We start from the raw sequence: 23,905 nt of genomic DNA, 5'->3' as shown, positions 1-23,905 counted from the left end.
TCCAGCTGGACTCTTTCGTTGTTCTGATCACCAATTTCAACCTGTGGAGGAGGGAATTCCCTACACCAGCAAGCAATTATTTGGACACCAGCAGGGTATCCATGAATTCAACTGAACTGTGACTCTATCTACCTGAAGATAGTACCAGATTCCACAGGTTAAGGGTTCAGGTCGACAAGACTGCCCTCCACCAAATTCAGATGCCAGTCGCAAGCCCAGGTTGTTAACCTGAGCTTCTGACTAATTGGCTACAGATTGGAAGTTCCCATGACCTTCACCTTGCAGTTCAAACACCAGTCACAAGTCCACGTTTTACATGTACTTCTCTGACCAACTGGATATAAACCAGAACCACCTCCTCTGGTTGAAGTAATTTGCTAGAGTGGCTCACAGAACTCAGAGAAACATTTACTTACTAGGTCACCAGTTTATTAAAAGAGGCTATAACTCAGATGGAAGAGATGCTGGGAAAAGTTATGGAGAAAGGGCACAGAGCTTCCATGCTCCTTCCGAGCGCACCACTCTGCCCAAACCTCTACGTATCTACCAACCCAGAAACTCTCCGAATCCAGTCCTTTTGGGTTTTTATGGAGGTTTCATTACATATGCAAGGTTGATTAAATCATTAGCCATTAGTGATTGATACAACCTCCAGATCTTCTTCCATTCCCAGAGGTCAGGGGGTGGGACTAAAATGTCCAACCATCTAACTACCTGGTTGATTCTCCTGGCAACCAGGCGCCTTCAGAAGTTCCAAGGGTTTGGGGAGCTGTGAGCCAGGAACCATAGATGAATACCAAATATATACGAGACACATATAAATCACAATATCACACCAACCTACTCCTGATTTTTGAGGCCACATTTATCATACATGAAGCGTCTGTGTACCTGGGAGTCTTCTGTTATCTCTATTTTTCCCACTGATGCATTTTTCTCCCTCTGCACTTGTACCACACTGTTTTTATCATAATAACTTATAGTCTGCCTTCATATCTGGTATAGCAAGACCATCCTTTATTATTCTCTTCAAAAATTGACCTGTTTGTGAACACTTATTCGCACATAGACGTGTAACCAAGCAGAACCCTATGGGGCCTTCCCAGGACAGACTCCTCCCCTATATCCTCTGCTTTAGCTCCTCTATGAAGTACCTAGGTAATAGTATCTGATGCACATTTCCGGAGTTGTTTTACAGATGCTAAAACCCCCACCAAATGGAAGACACTAACCACTTGATGACCTATAGTGCAAAGCTCCCAGACCTACTGGAGCCTAAGGATGATGTTAACCCTTGAGATACCACCCTCGCACCTCATCATCAACCAATCAGAGAATTGTGCAGAAGCTGATCACATGCCGTGCAACTCCCCTCCTTCATTTTGCCTTTAAAAATGCTTTCCTAGGACTTCCTTGGTGGCACAGTGGTTAAGAATCCGCCTGCCAGTGCAGGGGACATGGGTTCGAGCCCTGGTCTGGGAAGATCCCACATGCTGGGGAGCAACTAAGCCCGTGTGCCACCACTGCTGAGCCTGCACTCTAGAGCCCACGAGCCACAACTACTGAGTCCATGTGCCACAACTACTGGAGCCCACATGCCTAGAGCCCATGGTCTGCAACAAGAGAAGCAATGGCAGTGAGAAGCTGGCACTATAACTAAAGAAAGACTGAGTGCAGCAACAAAGACCCAATGCAGCCAAGAAAATAATAAATGAAAAAATAATAAATAAATCTTTAAAAAAATAAAAATAAATAAATAAAAATGTTTTCCTGAAACCCATCAAGGAGTTGGGGTTTTTGAGCACTAGCTGTCCCAGACTCCTTGGCTGGTGTCTTACACTAAACACTGCACTTTCCTTCACCACAACTCAGTGTCAGTAGATTGGCTTTATTGTGTGCAGGGGAATGGACCCAAGCTTGGTTTGGTAACAGAAGTAACTTTAGAATGATGCTGCTCAAAACTTTCTCTTGGAATTTTTACTGGTATTACATGGAAGTTATAAATTAATTCTGAGAAACAACTTTATAGGGTTATGACTTTCTATCATAAATCCAGTATATATTTATTCAGGCCTTACTAAACACTTCTTATTTTTTCTCTTCTCCAATGTCTTATCTTTTATTTCTTCACCTCTGATTTATTTATCTATGATTATTAATGCTATGGTAAATAATGATGGTGGTAACATCTTGTCTTATTTTTGACCTGTTCTTAAAAGCAATATATCATGTAAGACGTATTATGTAAGATGCTTGTGTATGGATTTTGTCAAGTTAAGGAAATTTTCTTCTAATCAGAGTTTTCTAAGAGTTTTTTTAATCACAAATAAGTGTTGAATTTTATCAGAAGCTCTTTTGTTTTGCGTCTCTTGAGATAATCACACATTTTTTTCTTTAGTCCATTAATGTAATGAGTTATATTGATAGGTCCTCCTAAGGCTAAAGCTTTCTTACATTTCTGAAATCAATGTGATGTATTTTTTAATATGCTGCTGAATTTGGTTAGCTAATATTTCATTTTGGCCTCCCAGAGTTTATAAAATAGCATTTTCTGATGTACTGAAGGCAAAAAGTAAATACAAAATTCATGCGAGCCTCTACACTTTAGAAGTCGACCAGTTACCAGCCATGAGAGAGAAACTTGAGAACACAACTAGTTTTCTTTGTCTCTTTTATCCATGTGGTAGGTTCTACCACCTACTCCGAACCCAGGGAAACTCGCTCTTAAATATTTAAGTAAAGATTGTTGAAAACAGGATCACATTAGCACCAGCAAGGGAAAGAATAAATAGTTCTAAGCATTGCTTCCCCACTCCAGAAGTTAGGGGGAAAAAATCTCAAACTATAAGCACATGTGAATTAATGCTGTAATGTTTGCAGGCAATCCTGTCAGAAATCTTGTAGTCGGACTGCTTCTCTTCCTAATGATTTATTAGCTGCAAGATTTGGGGTGTAGGGATATACAGTACACAAAGGAGTCTGGTTAGGAATCTTTTCAGCCCTGCACCTACTATAAAGAGATTTAAATTGCTTATGCTACAGTCTATCTTTGCAAATAAAAGCAGTATCACCGGTCACTGGGGAACAAAACTAAACATATGTACATTGAGTGACGGCTGTGTGTAGGACACCAGCACACAGGGGCTGTTTATGCCATAAAAAGGTACTTGGTGAGGAACTTCAATATGGGCTGCTGTTGAAGTTACGTGTGGCGTTTGAGCAGAAAGCAGGGCTCCAAGGGCTTACCCTGAATCCTCACTTCCTTTGTGCCAGCTTTTTGTATGCCTAGACGGAGATCAGTGCAAAAGGAAAACTCCAAGAAAGAATTAATTAATGGCTTAATCAACTCACCCATATTTATTGAGCTCCTGCTAAGTGCTGACCACTGAGACTGTAAAGATGATGACACACAGTTTCTAAGTCCCTACCCTTAAGAATGCAAAGTGAGAGAGACCCACAGTAAACAACTAATGACAATAAACGAGGATAATAATGCTAAGGATACACAGGCCAGGAGCTATTGGGGCAGAAGAAGTTTGCTGCCTAGACAAGGAGGAAGTCAACCAAGCTTCCCACAGGTGAAGACGCATCATCTGATTCGCAAAGGAGAAGTAAAAGTTAGCTAGTTGAGGAGAGTGCATGTGTGTGTACGTGTATGTGTGTGTTTACACATGCATGTTGGTGTAGAAATAGTGATGGGAGGCAGAAAGCTCCAGATAGAAGGAAAAACATATGTAAAGTCCCAGAGGAAAGAGAGCTTGCACGTGTTTGAGTAACTACTGATAAATTACTTGAGATTCAAGAATTAAAGAGGACCCTGTATATTAGGCCAAGGTAACGGGTCTTCTACTAAAGGTTAAGGGAAGCAATGGAGAAGGTAAAGCCTAAGAATGACATTAGCCGTGAGAAACTGCCCATGATAACAGTTGGTGTTTCATATAGATATTACCCTAGAAAGTTCCCCACCTACTTCCTCTTGTTCCAGGAAATAGCAGGTCACAGAAAACCCTCTGCTTATACCAGTGAACAGTCCTCCATCTTTTGAAATGCCCCTAAACTGTTTGCTTGTCTCCTTGCAGCCAAAGACTGCCAAATGTACCAAAGAGCAATTATAAAATCTTATTCAGACTCTCAACTTAATAGAATACTTGCCAATCAGAGATTATCTTGGTGTTTCCTCTTATTACTCTAGGAAACTGATTTTACTTTCTACACCTTTGAAACTCTGCTAAAACAAAAGTGCCAGCCGATGGGTCCCTCTCCAAAAGTTTATGATACACAGCCTGTGCTAATTTTGTCTTGGACTTAGTTTTGTCTTTGACATCATAGATGCCACAGAATAGAAAGTAGACTGAGGATGAGGGAGTAGTTAGACTAAAGACAAGAAAACAAATGAGGATGCTGAAGCTGTAATCCAAGTAAGGAAGGGGAAGGGGGGAAAGGAAGGGAGGGAGAGAGGGAGGTGGGGGAGGGAGGAAGAGGAGAGGGAGAGAGGGATGGAGGCAGAGAGGGAAGGAAGTTGGGGAGGAAGGGAGGGAGGGAGGGAGGGAGTTGGGGAAGGGAGGGGAACTTAACCAAGGAATGTCAGTAGAAGGACTTCCCTGGTGGCGCAGTGGTTAAGAATCTGCCTGCCAATGCAGGGGACATAGGTTCGATCCCTGGTTCAGGAAGATCCCACATGTTGAGGGGCATCTAAGCCTATACACCACAACTACTGAGCCCATAGGAACAAAGACCCAACGCAGCCAAAAAAAAAAAAAAAAAAAAAAAAAAAAGCTTTAAAACCAGTTTTTTAAAAAATGAATGGCAATAGAGATTAAAAGAAACAGATGGATTCAACAAGTACGAAGAAGGAAGAATGAAATGAAGTTTCTGATTTCCAGATGGGAAGCTTAACATTCTCTAAATGAATGTATCAGCGGGAAAATAGCCTGTCCCTAGATAATCAAACTAAGCTTTTTAAAACAATAATTGGAGGAAAGATTATAAACCACCTTCAAAAATAAAAATACCATGAACTGAATGAATACAAAATAAAGCCAGAAGGTTTTTAAAGTAGGCCCTCCAATGTTAGAACAAAAGTAAAGAAGTTCAGGATTCTTGCTCATAGGTCCCCATGTGTAGGAAGGGCTGTCAGACTACCTGGGAATCACCCACAGCCACAGACACAAGGCTCCTGGAGCAAAGGGCTCTGCCAGGAAATGTAAGACTCCTTAGCCAGCACCCCAGCATCCAGGTGGAATTCATTCACCAGGTCACATGTTATTAACTCCTCAAGATGAATCAGAGAAGTGATGACACTTGGGAGTTAGATTTTTCTCTCTCCTCCATTTCAAAGGTCCCCCTTACAACTGTGCTGACATTACTATCCTCCTAGTCCTTTTTCCTGCTCAGCTGGTTGTTTTCTCACTCAGAGATTATGAGTCCCTTAGAGGTAGAGCACTGAATCTGTATTTTCTCACTCTCTGCCTCCCTTTCCACTTCTCTTTTTCTATTTCTCAGTTTCTCTGTCACTGTCTCTCTCTTTGCCTCTTTTCTGCCTCCATCTATATCTCTACCTGAGCATCCAAAAGCTTCCTTTGGTCCCACCTACAGCATTTTTACCAGCTCTCCTAAAACACATGGAAATGAAATCACTCCTGAAAATGACTTCTTTTTGTTCTCGTCTCTCCTCTGAGGACAAGCACATCTGTGCAATCCAACTCAGGCTCTCTTTTGGCATTTCAGGCACACGTATGCACACATGCAATCTGTGACCTTCTATTTACTTAATTAGCTCTTGAAAAAGAACCTCATGGACAAGAACTATGTGATTACATTTGTATCCCTAGCAGCCAGCATAGCGCCTGATACCTAGGAGGTACTTAATCAATATTTGTCGAATGAATGCTTAATAAATGTTTAATAAATACAGAAAATCTTAACTAATGGAGAATATGAGTCAGGCATCCCTGAAACAAGTAGGGTAATTAAGTACTAAACTGTGAAAATGTTTAGAGGAGGTGTAAACAAATCGATGCCCCACAAATTGCCCAACATAATGAACATGTGTAATCAGGGCAGCTCTGTGTTTAAGTAGGAGAGGGAAAAGGTGGAGAGTCTGACTCCCTGCATATGAAGTATCCTTCCCCATAAAACTATGTCAGCTCATTCAAAAACTATTTAGCAAATACAGTACACTCAGAGATCAGGATGGATGACGTCAAGATCTCCTACCATTTTTCCTTGCTGGTTAAACTCTCTGAGTTGGGGAGGAAGGGGCTGTACTCCATAAGGGCAGTAATGCAAGTGGTCACTGCATGTGTGGGTCCCTCTGCCCAATTCAGGTTCCTTACATATCAGAAATGAACTGTCTCCCCCATCCAAAATATATTCAAGTTTTTCCCAACCATCCCAGTCTAGGGAAAATTCAGCAGACATATGGTAGAGCCTCCCTCAAAACTCATTCCCTGCAGGCATGAGTTCTTTGAACAATTTGAGAACAAGGCACAAACTGGAGAGGAGGCTGATGGATGAAAATGTACATATGAAATTTTAATGAGGGCTCTTCCTTCTCACCTGAAAGGAGATGGTAAATATTTCATGCCCTGCTCAGTGGTGCTTCAAGCGTCGGGTACCATTAGTGAGATAGTCCCCATCTTCTCCAAACAGCTAGCACTGGTTTGTGATATTTCATAATTCCCAAACCCAGCTCACTTCTATCCCTCCCACAGTGAACACTCGAGTTTCCGGGGTCAAAAATATCTTAATCATCTCAAGAATGCTGCATTTTGTTTCTTCCTTTGGTCCAGTATTTTTGGCATGTTAGAACAAAGCCCCAATTGATTGGAACGTGCAGAGAACAGAAAGCAACTTTTAATGAAATAGATTGCAAATTAATTGAAATTTTTGTTTCATCCAATGTTCTTAGAAATATATTTTCCTTGCAATGAACTACTTTGATCATAGTGATTCTTCTAAGCCCAGGACAGGGCTGACACAGTTGTAAGGAAGAAAGGAATACAGCAAGAGACAAGCGTAGAAACAGAAGGAAAACTTCAAGAAATTACAAGAGTCAACGGGGAGTGGAAAAGCTTTCCCAGAGTCAAAACCAGGATCTAGAATGACAGAAATCTCAAAAAGGCCATGTCAGGAAGGTCGCTTTGGAGAAGAAAAGCAAAAACAGTAGGAGTGTTAAAAACCAATTCAGGTCACCCGAAGAATTTCATCCTTCAAGGCAAGAGCAGAGAGCCACAGCATCCAGGGTGGGAAAATGCAGAGTAAACAGGAATAAAATGAGAACAGGCCTTGTTCAGCTGACTGGTGTAAAGCAAGATTCAATCCTGTACACCAAAAGCCTTGAAGGGAACCAAGAATCCCCTAAAACCTGAAAAACTGAAGGATAAGTGCCCTGCAGCACCCGCCTAAGGACCCGAGGACCAGGTCATTGACTCCAGGGACAGTTAGCAAAGTAAATAAGCCCACAGTTCCTGGTCTCTAGCTGTGTGATCTAGGGAAATTTAGTCAACCTCTCGGAATCTCAGTTATGGGATTTAATAGTACTTGACCCATGTATTATTAGTGTGACTACCTCCCTAAAGACATATAAGGTGTTGTTTCCAACCTGATTTTGTTCCCATATCATTTGTTATGTTAGCCTCCACCCTGTATATCTCCTTCACAAACAAAACGAAACGAAAAGCAGAATAAAGCAATAACCATTTTTGAAATTACTGCTTCTATTTACAAGTGTAAGAAATATCTTCTTAGACTATCATCTGTCTGATTCTGGCAAGAGGAATGAAAGCCAACAGACACCTGGATATTTAAAGAGAAGCTGCGAGCAGATTGGAAAATAAATCAAGGCTGAGCCTGTCTCCTTTCTGCAACCTCTTCCACCTCCCTCTAGGTGATGCCCTGTCCACTTCCCGGTGTCCAGTGCCTTCTACCTAATTTCCTTCCCCCTCAGCGAAATTAGAAAAAGACCTCATAAAGGTCATTTATAGGAGAGTGTGCAAGTCTAGGATTACTTTCCTTCACATTAGACATGTGTGCTAAGCTTTCTCTCAAATGAGGAGAGGCTCTCTGTTCCGTTAAAGGGATATTAAACATTTAAGAAATTAAAAAGGAGGTCTATTACTAAAACCATGGAAGGCATAGTCAATTTCCAAAGACTACTCTGCCAACTGCCAAGGCTGGTCCCACTCAACCTATGGAAAATAATTCAATCTTCCTTTAATAAATCAGGATCATTCACAGTCTCAAATTTATCACTCAGAACATTAGAGATTTTATTAAAGGGAAATGGGACTGTGTGCTAATTCTAGGTCAGAGCCTGGAAGTTCCTCTTTGTAGAAAAACCACAATATTAAAATATAACAGTCTCATCTGACCTTTTCTCCTAAAACTGAAAACAAAACCATGTAATCAACTGAGGAGTACAGTTCAGTGGTGTTTTCCTTAGTTTGGACCTTTCCTGTGATCCACAGCAAAAAGGGTCTCCGTCTACTTCTTATTTATGAAACTCATTACCCAACAAACCAAAAATGGCCTCCCATACAAGCTGACCTGAAAACCTTGCTGACTTCAACTTGATAAGAAACATTGAATTAATTAAATCTAAGCACAGTGTCCTGAACTGAGACAATGGCTCTCTCAGTGAGAACTGCACACACAAACCCCAGAAGCCTTTTGTGGCTGGTAACATGAGCAGCCCAGCCCGTCGTCTGCCTTTCAATTAGTTAGGAAGGTGGAGGCTGCCTGCTAGCTCGGGTGTGGAACACGCTGCGGCTCCTCTGGTGGATGTGGCGTGTAATTAGTGGGCACATTGCCGAGCAGTTGGTTCTGCAGATGCAGCTGTGGGAATCAAAACCACAGAGCTTCCACCCCCAACCACGGATCCTCTCTTCTTGAGTTTGCTGCATCGAACGCAATTCCAGGCAGCAGGGGAAAAATGCATAATGAAAGATGGGGTGTACGTTCCTGCTTGCCTTTATTCTGGGGTTCTGAAAATGAGCTCTTTTATTAGGAAGCCAAGGTATCAGAGAGCCCCAGGGAGGTCAAGCAAGCAGAGGCCAGAGTCCTGGGGCCAGAAGGGTCCCGTCCATCGGCAATTCAGCCTTTGTAAATGACAACTCTTCTCATTTCACATCCCAGGAGCGGTAGGTGATGGATCGAAAGGGTAGCGAGTGACAAGTTGCTGTAAGAATAACAGTTCAAAGTTGGAGCATTTGAGCCGGGCTACTGGTCCTGGGGGAGCTGGAGAGACAGGCTCAATCTCAATGTATTCAGCACACATAGCAACTGGTATAGAGGTCCTCAGCTCTGTTGTAGTAAAGATTATAATATGAGCACCAGGTATATTGAGCTTCTATTATGTGTCAGATCATTAAACCTCACTTAGTTGTGACAAACTATTTTATTGGATAAGGAAAGAGGGATTCAGAGGGATGAAATAGCTTACTCAAAGTCACATGAGGAGCAAGAGTTGAAGGTGGTCCTTAGACCGAGGCCAGCCTGCATGTGCCCCTTTATATCAGTCTATCACTGTTATCCTCGGCAAACACAAACTCAAGGGCATTCTGAGGCAGGGCACCCAGTGTTGCCAACTCAATCTCCTAGAAGGTTCACTTTTGGGAGATGTGCTTTTCAAAAGCAAAACCAAAAATAAATAAATAGATGATGGCAGTCCAAGAAACTATACTCTCTTTTGGGCCGAATTGCAATTAGCACATAAACTCAGCCTCCAATTGTAATGTATTTAGCACTGGAAATTAAATTCATTAATTATTGTGCAGCTACCACTGAAATCTTACAGCAAGTCCATTCTCTGAATAAAGTATTTTAAAATTAATGACATACTTATTTCTGCTTATTAGCAATTCAATAGTTATGTGTTAAGCATTTTTAATTAAGGAAAAAAGAAAAAGTTTGGATGGAGAATTGGGAGATAATCAAATCAGCAGCACCCTCAACTGGAAAGCAATAGAATCAAGACCTCTAGCAACAACTGTCTTCTGTCTTCCTAGGAGTTCAAGCATGAGAAAGATGGTTGAGCCTACCCTTGGTCCAGTATATAAAGTGCACCATGTGGTAAGGATAGCTGTATGCTTAGGATGCCTTGAGAGCTCAAAGGAGGATTTGGAGGAATCACACTGGAGAGACAAGGGAGACTTCCTGGAGGAGGTGGTTGAACTGTTTATTTAACGATTGTAACAATTGACCAGTCCAAGAAGTAGGAGGGAAGAAAGAAGAGTAGATCATTCCAGAGAGGCATCCAAACATGAAAACATGCACATAGGCTATGAATAGGAAATTGTGTGCCATGTTGTCCCTACCAGTTTGGTAAACCAAACATAGAACAATTAGACTGGGGAGGAGAGTTAAGCAGAGAAGACACCATGGAGAATCTTGAATCAAAGAATGTTAATAAATCTGGACTTTGCCATATCAGACAACATTTTTCCATCATTGTGCTTACCAACTGGGAAACAAATTGGCATTTCACAACCAGGGAGCTAGACAGTTCATAAGTGAGGTATTATTAATAAAATTTTAAATAACTAAGATTTTTACATGATTAACTTTTTTATAAACTACAAGTTCAAAATTAGTCCTATAAAGGTATTCATAACCCATAGTTATTCACTTTTTTATACATTTTCTTGAGTTGGAATGAGAAAGAGAACTTTAAACAAAGTGTGCTAAGAAGCAGTCATAACAAGATCAAGGTGTGTATGGGAAAATCTCCCATTTGGACAGCATCTGTCATGTGACTCTGTGAAGAAAAGTTGACAATGCCTATGGCAGTGGTGGGATGTCCCTGAGGAACTGTTAGCTGGGTTTTATTCCAGTGCTTTCCTTGGCAAAGTTGCCATTGTCTGGGTGTGTCACCCTCCCCCTGCATAGAACTTCCTCTCCCCGCCCTTGACAGTCTCAGCATCAGTTTTGTTCGAAGGTCAATCTCAGCATCTAGAACAATACTTAAGGCCAGGAGATGCTCAATATATTTTGGCTGTTGAATTAATCAACCAAGACTAAATTTCCTAGCACCAATCATCTGTCATCTGGCACTTGCTTGTTATGCAGCACTATGTAACGGCAATGGATAACTAATTCAAAAGTTGACACTGGATATGAGTTCTGATGTAGCAATAATTTAAGGTATATGGAATTGGATTTGGAAACAGTTAGTAGGAAGCAAGTAAATTATTGTAGGAAGTGTTATAGACTGAATGTGTCATCAAAATTCATATGTTGAAATCCTAACCCCCAAGGTGATGGTATTAGGAGGTGGGGCTCGTGAGGTAATCAGGTCATGAGAGTGGAGTCCTCATGAAAGGGATTAATGCCCTTATAAAAGAGAACCCATAGAGGTCTCCCACTCCTTCCCCCATATGAGGACATGCAGAGTAGACAGTCATCTCTGAACCAGGAAGCAAGGCTTCACCAGACACCAAATCTTGATCTTCACCTTCCAGCCTCCAGAACAGTGAGAATTTCTGTTGTTTATATGGCAACCAGCCTATGGTACTTTGTCATAGCATCCCAAACTAAGACAGGAAGCTAGAAAACACTGAGGAAACTATTTTACAATTCTAGAAAAACACGAGAAATTATTGCACAAGGTTGGAAAATGATAAGAAATCTACTGTAAGAAGCTAGATAGATGGTCCATGTTATGCTGTGGTGAAACATTTGGTAACCTCATATCCATGGCTAAACCATTACATGTATACATCCAATCACAGGGACAGCATCAGTCCTAGACTAGGACTCTCATCTATCTTGGGCAGCTGACTAGTTTAACAAGAAGGTAAAAGTCCTTGTGAATTTTCTGACACAGTATGTTTTGTAGTGTAAACTCTGGCATAAGAGTACATCAAGCCCTCACCCTGCCACTGACTCTGTAAATTGGGCCTTGCCACCTGACCTCTCTGTGCCTCTATTACTTCCTTTGTAACATGGGTATTGAGAAGATGGGCGGACAAGGAGGAATGTGCATAACCACTTGAATTTGTGCTCCAACTGAGTATAAAGAACACTCTGTAGCCAGGACGGAAAAGGCAACCAAATTCGCCAGGGCTAGAAGAAGATAGATTGAGCCTAATAGAGAAATAATTGTCTTGAGTGGGATAAAACACCAGCAAATAAAAGTTCCAATGGACAGAAAAAATTACCTGCAGGCAAAGGAAACACACGTTTTAAATCAGCACTGAATCTAGCAAAAATTATGAGAGTAATACAGGAAAGAAACAACAAGAAATGTCAAACAAAAGCCTTTCTCTGAAAGATGAATATCTTAAGCAACTGACTGCTTTGAATTTGCAGAGAAATTAAAAAGAATTGAAAATTCATTTAACAACAAAAAAATTCAAGGTTGAGAGACAACAGAATGGGTGGAAAGAAGTAAGAGGAGCTAAGGAGGAAAACTGAGAAGAAAAATAATATCATTGCAGAAATTTATACAGAATTAGAAGCAAAAAATGTACTGCACATATTGGTAAAGGAAATGGCAAGGAGAGTATTGAAGACATGTAAGGAAAAACAGAAGAGAAACAAAATACAGATAACTGGTGTTTGCTGAAAAGCTAATAGAATAAGATAAGATGAAATAAAATAAACTTGAAAGATACATTTTGGTCATAACTATTTATCTATGTTTATAATAAATAATGCCAAAAAAAAGAAAAGTTAATTTTTATCACCAAATAGTGGAATTTCAGGTGAGTTTTATTAGTTTTCTCCTTTTCTATATTTCATAATTTTTCTACAAAAAAGTCTCTCTTTGTGGTTATAAAAAGCAATGAGAGTGAAAAAGCTTTTGACAAAATTCAACATCCATTTATGATAAAAACTCTACAGAAAATGGGCATAGAAGGAAATTACCTCAACATAAAAGCCACATATGAAAAACCAAAGGCCAACATCATTCTAAATGGTGAAAAACTGACAGAATTCCCTCTAAGAACAGGAACAAGACAAGGGTGCCCACTCTCACCATTATTATTCAACATAATTTTGGAAGTTTTAGCCACAGCAATCAGAGAAGAAAATGAAATAAAAGGAATCCAAATTGGAAAAGAAGTAAAATTGTCACTCTTTGCAGATGACATGATATTATACATAGAAAACCCTAAAGACTCTACCAGAAAACTGCTAGCACTAATTGATGAATTTAGTAAAGTAGCAGGATACAAAGTTAACACTCAGAAATCTCTTGCATTCCTATACACTAACAAAGAAAAAGCAGAAGGAGAAATTAAGGAAACTCTCCCATTTACCACTGCAAAAAAAAGAATAAAATACCTAAGAATAAACCTGCCTAAGGACGGAAAAGATCTCTATGCACAAAACTATAAGACACTGATGAAAGAAATCAAAGACAATACAAACAGATGGAGAGACATACCATGTTCTTAGATTGGGAGAATCAATATTGTGAAAATGACTGTACTACCCAAAGCAATTTACAGATTCAATGCAATCCTATCAAATTACCAATGGCATTTTTCATAGAACTAGAACAAGAAATCTTATGATTTGTATGAGAACACGAAAGACCCCGAATAGCCAAAGCAATCTTGAGAAGGAAAGATGGAGTTGGTGGAATTAGGCTTCCTGACTTCAAACTATACTACAAGCCCACAGTGATCAAGGCAGTATGGCACTGGCACAAAAATAGAAAGGAAGATCAATGGAACAGAATAGAGAACTCAGAGGTAAGCCCAAACACATATGGGCACCTTATCTTTGACAAAGGAGGCAAGAATATACAATGGAAAAAAGACAGCCTCTTCAATAAGTGGTGCTGGGAAAATTAGACAGCAACACGTAAAACAATGAAATTAGAACACTTCCTAACACCATACACAAAAATAAACTCAAAAGGATTAAAGATCTAAATGTAAGGCCAGACACTATAAAACTCCTAGAGGAAAACATAGGCAGAACACTCTATGACATCCATCAAAGCAAGATCCTTTTTGACCCACCTCCTAGAATCATGGAAATGAAATCAAGAATAAACAAATGGGACCTAATGAAACTTAAAAGCTTTTGCACAGTGAAGGAAACCATAAACAAGACAAGAAGGCAATCCTCAGAGTCGGAGAAAACACTTGCCAACAAAGCAATGGACAAAGGATTAATCTCCAGAATAGACAAGCAGCTCATGCAGCTTAATACCATAAAAGCAAATAACCCACTCCACAAATGGGCAGAAGACCTAAATAGACATTTCTCCAAAGAAGACATACAGATGGCCAACAAATACATGAAAAGATGCTCAACATCACTAATCATTAGAGAAATGCAAGTCAAAGCCACAGTGAGGTATCACCTCACACCAGTCAGAATGGCCATCATCACAAAATCTAGAAACAATAAATGTTGGAGAGGGTGTGGAGAAAAGGGAACTCTCCTGCACTGTTGGTGGGAATGTAAGTTGGTACAGCCACTATGGAAAACAGTTGGAGATTCCTTAAAAAACTACAAATAGAACTACCATATGATCCAGTAATCCCACTACTGGGCATATACCCAGAGAAAATCATAACCCCAAAAGAAACATGTACCATAATGTTCATTGCAGCACTCTTTACAATAGCCAGGACATGGAAGCAACCTAAATGCCCATCAACAGATGAATGGATAAAGAAGATGTGGCACATATATGCAATGGAATATTACTCAGCCATAAAAAGGAAAGAAATGGAGCCATATGTAGTGAGATGGATAGACCTAGAGTCTGTCATACAGAGTGAAGTAAGCCAGAAAGAAAAAAACAAATACTTTTTGCTAACTCATATATACAGAATCTTAAAAAAAAAAAAAAAATGGTACTGATGAACCCAGTGATGGGGCAAGAATAAGGATGCAGGTGCAGATAATGGACTGGAGGACACAGGGTTGGGGGGGGCGGGGGGGCAAAGAGGAAGCTGGAATGAAGTGAGTGTAGCATAGACATATATACACTACCACACTACCAACTGTAAAATAGATAGCTAGTGGGAAGTTGCTGTATAACAAAGGGAGATCAACTCGATGATGGGTGATACCTCAGAGGGCCAGGACAGGGACGGTGGGAGGGATTCATGGGAGGGAGGGGGTATGGGGATTTATGTATAAATACAGCTGATTCACTTTGGTGTACCTCAAAAGCTGGTACAAGAGTGTAAAGCAATCATATTGCAATAAAGAGCTTAAAAAAAAAAAAGAATGTAAAGGGGGAAAATAAAGCCATGAGAGCTCTTGTAGCCTCAGCACGTCGCTCCAAGGTGTCCTGGGGACTCAATCAAAGGCAAATCAGACCATCGTGAATGACATGACTTCAATGAAAGCATCTTTGTTCACCTCCGAGAGAGCTTTCACTCAGCCACACTATTTCCTCTTGAAAATCAGACAGCATTTGAAAGACTATTGTCAAGGTCTGCTTTTCTTCCAAAACAGATGCACCCTATGGTCCTTCCCTACCAACTAAACCAAAGAAAATGCCCCCAAATTTCTAGAACCCAGATAAGGTTAGAATTTAGCACACACCATTTCTTAGTTTTATATGTTTCTTCTGTCTAGGACCAGAGATGCAGAGTGCAGAGACAACACTGTAAACCTCTCTTGTCTTTCTCACAGTGCCTAGCATAATTAAGAAACAGAGACAGCTCTCTAAATCTTTCTGAAGTAGATGCCAGTATCAAGCCAGTTACAAGTGTCTCCACTTCAAATCTGGACCTAGACAACAAATGCAGAATGACATAGTTCTTTTTCCTCCTAGATGGAAATAAAAGTTTTGCTTTATTTAAATCTCCAAAAAGCCAGCAGCCTTGCTTTTTCTGCAGTCCAAAAGAGAGCAATGATATAGGACACACGAATATTCCAAGTTCCCACTTGGATCCTTTGTGAACTCTAACTAGTAAAGATCAATGACAATAGAAGAGACTTGCTCTGCAAACCATCTAGTGGAATATATTGAAGCTATTAGGAATGGTCATTAAGTTTCACACATGCAGAAGGTTCATCTCTGTGATCCTTCTCAAAGGGAGTCCTGGGGTAATCTGAGGCCCCTTCTTTTACAGTTCCAGACAGATGAGAGTTGGTGGGCTTCATTTGTTAAAGAAAGCCTTATACTTCGGTTTAGAGAAGAAAGCAACTTATTGTTTCAAGAAACAGCCCCACACAAAATTCATACAACTGTCCAAAGTGGAGGTGGAGGTTTTTATCCCTACCAAAGAGCAAGAAGGACCACGGAACGCAGTGACACAAAGAAAAACTACAGGTTGGCTGCAAATCTCAAGTATGTGACCTCAAAGGATTAAAATATAATAAAGAAATTTAAAAAATAATAATGTGGCTTCCTCCCATGCACCCTCATCCACCCAAAGCAGTCAAGGAGATTAATAAGTGCCCATCCAAGAAGGTGAATGCATTTCCTCGAGTGGGAAAAACAGATCTTTGATGGTCTCAGAATTTACTGAAAAACTATTTCGTGTAGTTTGTTCCATTTAGTTGTGAATCTAGTAGACCTTCCATACAGAAGGAAGTCTGTAATATTTCTTGAATGATTAAATGAACGACTATAAACTCAGTTGATATTTCTTTCTAACTTAACAGGCCCCCCCCCCAAATAAACCATATTGTTAGTCTCCTTTAAAACTTAATGCAAGCATAGGGACTTCCCTGGTGGCACAGTGGTTAAGAATCTGCTTGCCAATGCACAGGACAAGAGTTAATCCCTGGTCCGGGAAGATTCCATGTGCCATGGAACAACAAAGCCCATGTGCCATAACTACAGAGCCTGTACTCTAGAGCCCGTGAGCCACAACTATTGAGCCCACATGTCACAACTACTGAAGCCCATGCTCCTAGAGCCTGTGCTTCACAACAAAAGAAGCCACAGCAATGAGAAGCCTGAGCACCACAATGAAGAATAGCCTCCACTCGCCACAACTAGAGAAAGCCCATGTGCAGCAACGAAGACCAAACGCAGCCAAAAATAAATAAATAAATAAATAAATTCATTTAAAAAAAACTTGATGCAAGTGTAGTACAGGGAACTCTATTCCGTACTCTGGAATGACCTATATGGGAAAAGAATCTAAAAAAGAGTGGATATATGTAAATGCATAACTGATTCACTTTGCTGTACATCTAAAACTAACATAACATTGTAAATCAACTACACTCCAATAAAAATTTTTTAAAAAGCTGAATGTAAGTTAAAATTGCTCAGGAGATACCTCACATTATCCTCTTTTGCTGCCTTCTGTAGCTACTCTAATCCTTCTGAGATGTATAAAAATGAGGAATAAGTTGCTATGACATTTTACGTTATCTATAATGATTAAAAGCAAGAACAATAGGAAATTTAGGGTCCCAAATTTTATTTACACATATATTTGGGAAAATAATCATTTGTGGGACAAAGTACAAGGATCAGCACATAAAAGAGTGGCTCAGTATGAGTCTTCATCAGGAAATGCAGGATGAGACAGTCATATCTACTTATGAAAATACGAACTTTGTTTTCACTTACCTATAAGTGCAGATACTTTTAATAAAAGCATAAGGACTTAAAATAATTAACATTCAAAGATGTATTTACTTAACATTTACCTAGTTCACTTATTTATATTTTTCAATGCCTGTCTTATTTGACTGTGCTAATTGTTGAAAGAATACAAAGATAAATAAGACCCAGTCTAGAGACTCACAATGTAAATGGTTACAATTCAACATAGAATTAACTCATTCAGCAAATATAGTTTGAGCATCCATGATTTGTTGGGCACTCTGCCAAGTAATGGGATGATGTGACAAATGTGAAACACCCCCTGAACTCAGGGAGTTACTGACTAGCCTAGGGCTACTAATGTGTACACGAGAGACACACAGAGTGCAGTTGGGCTGGGCTGGGGCTGGCAGGAAAGTAGTTCTTGGAGGTCAGAGAAGCCTTAATTAAAGAGATTATAAAAATATTCTAACAACGAAAATGTAAAACAACATTCATCACAAATTGGACACTTGTTTTTCCTTCCTGCAGGCATAAGGCAGTTTTCAGTCTTCTGCAGTGATGACTACATCTTTGTTGGCTACATGTTTATTCTTCAGTATGCCTGCCTGGCCTATTTCCTGCATCAGTCTCTAAGCTCCCATGGTCATACCCCCTGAAATATTTATCAAAGTCTTTTTATAAACAGAGATCCTAGTGGGAGATTTTCAATATCAGTAGAGTGAGCAGATTATCAATTAAAATCAGAGTTTGCAAATCCATTTTTGGCAGTCGCAGACCACACAAGCCAAAGAACTATTGTACTAAAACAAGTACATCGCACATGAAATAGTCTTAATAGATGACAAGGCCTCCAAAATAAATAGAAATCTCCAAGGTCCTTACCCTTCCATCAAAGCTGAAAGGGGATCTGGAAATAGTCAGCAAATTTAAAGGTAGGGTTTCCAAGAGCAAATGTGAACAGCAACACTGAAATCTAGAGACCAATTCTGGGAACAGCAGCAAAATGGAGGAACTGAATCTGAAACACTTAAAACAAGAGACTATAAATGGAAGACAATTGTAAGACTCTCCCAAAAGAAACCAACAGGTATCTTCTCTGAAGGAAATCGTTTGTAATTTAGGCTTACAGGATTCCCAGAAATTAAACTCAAACAATTCAGTGCAATCAAAGATCACAAAACAGACAAGAAAACAAACCATCATGAGTGAGATTCAATGGAAATAACAAACAATAGGCTTAGATCTCTCAGGACTTTGAATTCTGAAATTACCAAATATATACCATCATACAGTTGTGAGTGTAACACATGGAGAAATACAAATTGGAATCATAAAAATAAGGAGAATTAAGAAACTATTTTAAATTCACCAGGCATGTTTGTAATTGCTTCCATAAATGAAAAAAAAAAAAAAAGTTGCTTAAAAATATCAAGGTTTGGGTTAAATATCAGATTATACATAACAAAGAATAAAATAGTACAGTAGCAGAACTGGCCAAAAAGACAACACAAAGAGATGGGAAGTAGGAACAGGGGGTTAAGGTATATGAAAAAAGGAATGAGATGGTCTTACAGCCGTCTCATCAGATTCCCAAAAAGGAGAGAATAGAGAAAATGGGTGAGAGATAATATTTGAAGAGATAACTATTGATTAACATGAAATATAGTGTATCCCAAGTGGGGTAACTAAAGAAATCTATACCTATATATATTATAATGAAAACATAGGCTATCAAGACCAAAGAGAAGACAATTAAATGTCCAAGAGTAAAAGAAAGACCATACAATGCTGGCAGCAAATTTCTCAACCACAATAGAAGCCAGAAAAGAGTAGAATAATATCATCAAAGGGCTGAGAGAAAATCACTAAACCTAGAATTGCATACCCAGACTTCCAACAAAAATCTCACAAATAAATAAATAAAGTGATCATAGAGGAACCCTCCTACACTGCCGATGGAAATGTAAATTGGTGCAGCCACTAGGAAGAACAATATGGAGTTTCCTCAAGAAACTAAAAATAGAGTTACCTTATGATCCTGCAGTCCCACTCCTGGAATCCCTTTGCTGTACACCCAAAACTAACACAACGTTGTAAGTCAATTATATTTTAATAAAAATTAAAGTAAAAAGTGATCATACAGATAAGAAAAAATGAGCAAATGAAATTAACACATGCATAAATCTAATGAGAAATTATCTTATAAAATATTTAAAATAACAGTAATATCAAATGTGGAGGCTTAAAAGGACAGAAATAAAATACTGGACAGAAATTACAAGTTAGGAGTGGGTGTATGATCAGAGTTAATGTGTTCTAAACTTCTATCAAAGAAGATGTTTTTAAAAAAAGAGATGGTTTGAGAAAACAAAGAATTAGTATTTTTTAATTAATTATTTTATTTATTTATTTATTTTTGGTAACATTGGGTCTTTGCTGCTGTGCACGGGTTTTCTCTAGTTGTGGCGAGCAGAGGCTACTCTTCATTGCAGTGCTCAGGCTTCTCATTGCAGTGGCTTCCCTTGTTGTGGAGCACGGGCTCTAGATTCTTGGGCTTCAGTAGTTGTGGCTTGAGGGCTCTAGAGTGCAGGCTTAGTAGTTGTGGTGCATCGGCTTAGTTGCTCCGCAGTATGCGGGATCATCCTGGAATAGGGCTCAAACCCATGTCCCCTGCATTGGCAGGCGGACTCAATCACTGCGCCACCAGGGAAGTCCCAAGAGTTAGTATTGATTATGTTATAAAACTTAGGCTGAACTTATAGCATTACTGATATAATCATAATTTACAATATGTTACATACCTTCTTTGGAAATTATCAAAAACTAATTTTGAAAAAAGAACTTTGCTAAAATGGTGTTTTCTTCCTGGTGCAAAACACAGAGAACAGACAAGGCTTTTGGTGTCCCCAGTCTCCTTCAAGGCTCTGCTAAACTCCTCCACTTAATCTATTTACTTAGCAACATGGACTAATGTCATGAATGAAGAATGGAGGAGACTCATTTAGTTACACTTTTTTTTTCTTTTTACCTGATAACAGCATCCTCTAGATTAACAAGGATCAAGTGAGATTTGTGCTTGCAAAATAGAAAATTAGCTACATGAAATGCATTAACAAGCGTCAGCAGCTTCTAGGCAGAGGACTATTTCACAGACCCAGGAATTAAAAACCCTGTTATATCACCGTATGTGGGGGGGGGGGGAGGGACAGGAACAGCATTTCTACTGTTTATATTAATCACTGAATATTTTGCATGTGAGGGTGGTTGTGCTACGTGTATGGGAATTGTCGGGGAACATATCCCGAGAATTGCAATCCAGCATTAACGGGTGTATGTGAATGACACTAGGAATTAGGAATGGTAGTGAATGTGTAAAAGATGAGTGTATTATGGAAATTTACACATTTGTGTGTCTGTGTCTAGGTATATCTGTTTTGACATGGGAGCTAATAGTGCTCTATTATATATACTGAAGATAGATTCGTTGGGTGGAATTTTGTGTGTTGTAAAGGGTGATGTATGGGAGTTTATTTGTACAGCAAGGTATTAGAATGTATTGTAATATTTTATACCTTTACCTAGTTTATCTTTTTAAATGACCAAACTATGTTTTATTAGTAATTTTGCTAAAGGCAGCCAGGTGTTAGTGTCTTTATTCCTCTAAATATGAATGAAATAAAGGTCCTTGTTTGACCAATAAGTGTATTGAACCTGTCCCCAAATGTTAATGAGAACGTTGATTCACTTAATATGCTGGGTAACTGCTTTGCCTCAGATAAGTAATTTCTGCAAGCTGCCAAATCCTCTTGTTTTTGTTGCTGTTGTTTTGTTGTTTGGTTTTTTGCCCCAGTGCTTGGGCAAAAGGAAATATCCAAAGGCCAATTGCTTGCCCAAGAAAGCCTGACATGTTAGGGACTTTTCTGTCACAGATTTGGCTTGAATTCACATGTAATAACAGAGCAAATGTTCGGTTACTTGTCAGAATATAGAATGGATAATTTTTTTGGTTTGACACATTATCTATACCATCATATCAAAGCAATTTCAAAAATATTACATTTAATCTTAATGGTAAATTTATACCTAATTAATCTCTGAATATTTCAAAAGAAACTATATAACAAAAAAGAAATTGAGTTGGAATTCTCGTCCTACTACTCATTAGCAATATGACAGTGCAAGTCATTTGAAGTAGATAACTCAGACTGCTCTAAAACTAAGATAATCCCACCTAACTCATGAGCTTTTCTGAGGATCCAATAAGATACAATACATACAACAGGAAAAACAGATACCATATGCTAACACATACGTATGGAATCTAAAAAAATGGTACTGATGAACTCAGTGGCAGAGAAAGAATAAAGACGCAGATATAGAGAACAGACTTGAGGACATGGGGAGTGGGGGAAGGAGAGGCTGAGACAAAGTGAGAGAGTAATATTGACATATATACACTACCAAATGTAAACTAAATAGCTAGTGGGTAGCAACTGCATAGCACAGGGAAATCAACTCAATGATTGGTGATGACCTGGAGGGGTGGGATAGGGAGGGTGGGAGGTAGGCTCAAGAGGGAGGGGATATGGGGATATATGTATAAATACAGCTGATTTACTTTGATATACAGAGGAAACTGGCACAACAATGTAAAGCTATTATACTCCAAAGAGATCGAAAGAAAAAAAAAATATATACAACAGCAATGGCAAACTCCAAAGGTTAGTACAAATGTCTATTGTTTTTATTATTATAGTTACTATATTTAATTTGTAGATGTGCAAAAATGCTAACAATTCTGATAAGTAGTATTTCAATGAACCAATCTTTGATGTGCATAGATCCTTCCTTTTGTGAATGCCATAATCTTGACCAATGTCCAGTAAAATAGCAAGGTTGCTGAACCAGAAAATCTGTGAATTCTGAAAAGCAGTCTCAATACCTATTGTGCAAAGCAGAGAGACCTCATCCCTCTACATAACTCCTTCCCATAAGTGGACTCAGTTTAAGAAGCACATTTCATGACTACTGTGGAAAACACATTGCAACATGGTTTTATAAAGTCTTTAATAGGAAAATCTCTATAAAAGAACTAGAATATTATCTGAAAATAGAGAATCAATTTGCTGTGAAATTAAATATCACAGTCTTCTTATTGCAAAGCAGTAAATCAAGATTTTTCGCTTACTGATAATGAGAAAAATAGAAAAGTTTGATAATTAACTATACTTAAGAATTTTGAGTAACATATGTAACTAACACTTTGTGACAAATTCTAGCAAATGTAACCTTTTAATCTAGATGATTGTAAAAGGAACATATCTTTGTTTTTGGAGTTGTTTTGAGTATAGTCTTGTGTAAAAAAAATTCATAAAATCAATCCTTGATTTCCTTCTTCTCACTCATCACAATTTTTTATCATAATGTCTGTCTCTCTTGACTCATGCATCTCCTTCTTTATCTGACTGTCCTACACATTTAGACCAGACTGCAAGAATAGATACAATCTGAGGACTTGTGCACTAAATCCTTTAGCCATCAGACCCAGTGACCACCCTTCTTAAAAAGATGGTTGAGACCATTTGCACAAGGCCACTCACTTATCACTCTTTCTGTCCATCAGTGGCTGGAGTGTAAGCCCACCTGACCACCTCTCTTTTATATCCTCATCCCTGGCAATGCCCAGGACCTCCTTGACTTCATCCAGCTCTTCACTCCTCCCTTACTTCTCAGACCCTCTCACTGTGCCCTCAAAAACTGCCACCAAAGAATTTAAATGATCTTTTGTTGGAATAAGAATTAAACTTGTTGTAATGGTTATACAGACTTCAGGGGAACATAACATATAGTAGGAAAAACAATATACAGGTGTCTCTGCTCACATGTTTTCTCCTAAAGTACTTCTGAAATATTAGGTATTATTACTGTTGTTGTCTCAAGGCAATAAAAAAAGTTAAATGAAGTGCCCAAGGTCATACATGTACCAAATGGCTGAATAGAGATTTGAAGCAAGCAATCTGATTCCAGAACTCTTAGACTCTCCAACACAACTCTTTATATACACAGCTAGTTCTCCAGCTCCTCAACAACTTCCCAGAGGAGTCCCTACCTACTCATCTTCACTGTAACCTGGCTTTTGCTGAATGTAGGACTTTCTCTTGTCTGGGTAACTATTGATTCTCTCACATCACAGGTATAACAGTCCCCTCTTCTCCGCATTGCCTTTCCAAACAATTAAGCCTCCTTTTTTGAAAAATAAGACATTTGATTATATGCTCCATTTCCATGTCTTAACTTGTTATCTATAGTCTTGCTAAGACCTGATGGGAAGCAGAAAGCACAAGCATATAACAATGGCAGCAAGCCTTACTTAAATGGTGCTAAGGTGCCAATATAAAAGGCAGAGAAATCTGAATT

Source organism: Hippopotamus amphibius, chromosome 8 (assembly GCF_030028045.1).
Source record: "Hippopotamus amphibius kiboko isolate mHipAmp2 chromosome 8, mHipAmp2.hap2, whole genome shotgun sequence".
NCBI lineage: Eukaryota > Metazoa > Chordata > Mammalia > Artiodactyla > Hippopotamidae > Hippopotamus > Hippopotamus amphibius.
The sequence above is the reverse complement of the archived record's forward strand: the minus strand, read 5'-3'. Positions refer to the sequence as shown.